Source organism: Nicotiana attenuata, unplaced genomic scaffold (genome assembly GCF_001879085.1).
Source record: "Nicotiana attenuata strain UT unplaced genomic scaffold, NIATTr2, whole genome shotgun sequence".
Taxonomy (NCBI): Eukaryota; Viridiplantae; Streptophyta; class Magnoliopsida; order Solanales; family Solanaceae; genus Nicotiana; species Nicotiana attenuata.
Genome location: NW_017672812.1, coordinates 160,916 through 164,698, shown reverse-complemented (window position 1 = coordinate 164,698; position 3,783 = coordinate 160,916).

Here is a 3,783-nt window from a genome sequence, read left to right as displayed (position 1 = left end):
CCAGCAGAGTCGCCAAAGCTGTCACACCTCCTTTTTGCACTATACCCGTGAGAGTGTAAAGGAGTTTTTCCACTTAAAGGACAATCGGAACGGGATTTATTATTAAGATTCAGAGTCGCCACTTGGGAGATTAATGGTGTCCCAAGTCACCGGTTGAATCCCGAACCGAGGAAATTATGACTCTGTTAACAGTCCGCGAACCAGAAATCCGAGTAAGGAATTCTGTTAACCCGGGAGAAGGTGTTAGGCATTCCCGGATTCCGTGGTTCTAGCACGGTCGCTCAACTGTTGTATTTGCTTTTATCTGATTTTAAAACATGTTCTAACCTATGTGCCCTTTTATTAATAAACCGCTTTTATTTTTTTATTTTTATTTTTTAAAGAATTGCAACGTCGTGAGAATGCGTCTCGAACCACGTCGCACCAGTGCACCCGTGATTGTTAACACATTTCGACTCCGTTGAGATTTGGATTTGGGTCACATAAATGTGCACCCGTAATTACGAAGGTAAGATTATTAAAACGCGCCTAAAGTGACTTAACGAGTTATTATCTTTGAGGAAAATCGTGGAATTTGCTAAACGGTTCACCCGAGTTCTAAGTTTTTTTTTATAGCATTTATGGAGGGCCCCACCATTTGTACATTTTATTTGGCGAGGCTCGTCTCATCATATTGATTAAAGGCCAACCTTGAGCAAACTACAATTTCCACTTGATTTACCTCTAAAAATAAAAGAAAAAGTCTTGAGTAATTAACGTGTGTGAAAGGTCCAAAACTCCATAAGACAATATCAAACAACTGGGCCCGAGAATTGAACAAGTAAAGCAAGCCATTTGCACCCAACAGCTTCAGTTTCATTACTCAGGAATTGGGCAGACTGGGCCCGTAACAGTTCACAGGCCCGGTATCAAATCAACTGGGCCTGCCTATAAAATTACGCAGCTAGACCAGAATTGTTTGGGCTTCATGAATTAGAGCAGCCCAGCTTGATCAATTGATGTAAGATGTAATTGATTTGCGGACCTAGCTTTACACCTGTGTCAACTTATGAATTCTGATTTTGCACTCAAGATTAGTATCACTTTAAGTTATTGTAGTTGATGAAACTGATAGCCAGTGATGTTAATGAAACCGGATTACTTATAATCAACTCTAATGAATCACACTTATTCAACAATGATTACTGACATTTAAATCACACATGAGTCTACGGCTAGTTTCTGATTTCGAATCATACATACATGGCCTGTCTACTAGACCTAGACGAACGTGAACAGCTGCCTATGCGCTGCTGTTTGCATTCGATTACCAGTTTAATAACAATAAAAAAAAGTAGTCAACCCACATTACACTAAGGGCTCTATTTCAGGAGGAATAAAGTCCAAACCACAACTAACAGTCTACTACAAGTTAAACAAAACAGTCCTAATTAAACAATCACTGGTTCAATATAATTCAAACAAATTAAGGCTAAATAACTACATAACACTCAATTGATTATAACTTCAGCTATTCAAGTGAACACAAACTGGAACATCACTTCATTTCACTCCAATTTGATGCTACATTAGTGTGAGTTTAAACGGTGTACCTGGATTTAAAATAGAACAGAAGAAAAAGAAGGAGTCAGCAGCAGATAATCAACTGGTATTCAGCAGTCACAAGCAGCAACAACAGGCAGGAATCAACAACAACCCAGAGCTAACTCAATCGGTCCAGGAATAGCTTGAAACCCAGCAGAAACCAGAAATGAACCAGACACAATTTGACTAAACCAATTGAAATTGAAATTGAACCCAAAATCTCATTCTCACTCAGCAAATAACCCAGTGGAACTCAAACAGACAGATCCAATCCTACAAATGACTCCAAATGCTGTAATTTTGAATATAGAACAGAAGCAGAAAGGTTCCAACTATTTCTGATCCTCAGTGAGCCAAAGAGCTGAATTAATGGCTGAAAGTTCGAAAATGATCTAAAGGAAGCAATGAAACAGTAACTTTTATTTTGGTGTTTTGTTGTTTTCTATTGTTTTTGGTTTTTTTGAATTTGTGATTTTCTATCTCAGATCTGAAAGTTGAGAGAAGGGCTCCAACCTATAGCAATTTTCAGGGATTCCCAAAAGCCTCCTCTGCAAGGCAAATGAATGCCTATTTATAGGCAAACTTAGGGTCCAATTTTAGATTTTCACTTTTCCCATTAGTCCCCATTTTAATTCTATTTTTACCCCTTTATATTCTGACTTGTTACACAAATAACTACACCTATTTGTTGAAATCTGTACTAAAGCCCATTCTAGAAGGGTCTAAACCCATTACAATTCCTATTCTACCCTTACTTCATTTCAGAAATTACCAAACCTGATTAAACTACCCTTTTCCCTTCCCAAAATACCCTTAAAACACCTGGGAATTATTACCCAAATCCAGCAGTCCCCTAGACCTAATTAAGGATCAACTACCTCAAAATAATTAATGAATTCCTATAATTCTAATCAGAAAAACAGAATTAAACTAATCAAAATAAATAGAAATTAAACTAACAAATTGACATCTAAAACAATTAGAGATCCTAATTCCAACAGGTTTAAATCATGAACAAACTAACCAAATAACAGAAAGTTCTATTACTTAAAGCTATCATTTAAACATTTAACAAAATCAGATCAAGATGACAATTAAACTAGAAGTCAAAACCAAATCAACCGAAGATGATGAAGCAAAGAAAATTTAAAAACTCCTAGAATTAACCAAATCAGAATTATGCACCACTGCCACTAAAACTATCGTAACAACCATGGCTATACCAAGAACATAACCGGAGATTGATTAAAAAGAAGAAAACAACCAACACAAGACAACAATCGGTCACTGAACCTAATTGATGAAATTGGACATGAACATGAAAACACATGCATAAAAAGACAAAAATTAAACAAACAAAGAAAGGAAAACATTGAAGAAAAACTTATCTAGGGTTCCGCCGGAAAGCTTGAAATCAATATTCGAACCGTTCCGATCACATTTGAGCCAAGCACTCATGGGGGTCCGATAGGGAAAGACCAGGCGGTCTTATGGTGTTGATCTGGGCTCGATTGGGTTGTTTTGGACCTGGCCGGAAATTTTCAATTCAATATTCGAGACACTCCGGCCAAATTCGAGAAACGGGGTTAGGGGGATTTGATAAAGGGGGGTGTGACGGTCCTACGGTGTAATTTTGGTATGATTTGGGCTACCTTGGGTCGTGGCCGGAAAATCTTTAGAAGAAGATTCGACGAGCTCGACGTCGATTCGAGGGAAAAGGATTGGGCATTTGGAAAGGGGATGAGAAGAGGAATTTGGGATGTTATTTTGAGAGTGAACGGCGATGATGGCGTTTGCCGGCGGCGGCTCCGCCGGTGGTGTTACAGAAGAGTACGATGAAGATACAAAATGTTTTAGGGTTAATGAATTCTCGGACAGTTTTATTAAAATTGAAGGATCAATCGTCGCCGTCGGATGATGGGAGATGGACGGTCATGATTAAACGACGCCAAAACGACGTCGTTTTGAATATGAGGCAATTGGACCGGGTGGTCCTGGGATTGGGCTGGGGCTAGCTGGTGGACGATTTGGGCCTCAATGGTTTGAAATTAAAATGAGCCCAATCTGGGCAGCCCTTCCTTTTGTAACTCTTTTTCCTTTCTTTATTTCTTTTATTCTTTTTGTTTTCCACCTTGTATTTTTGTATTATTTTGATTTTATAAAGATGCAAAAACAGAAATAAAAATTAAGCTAAACTGA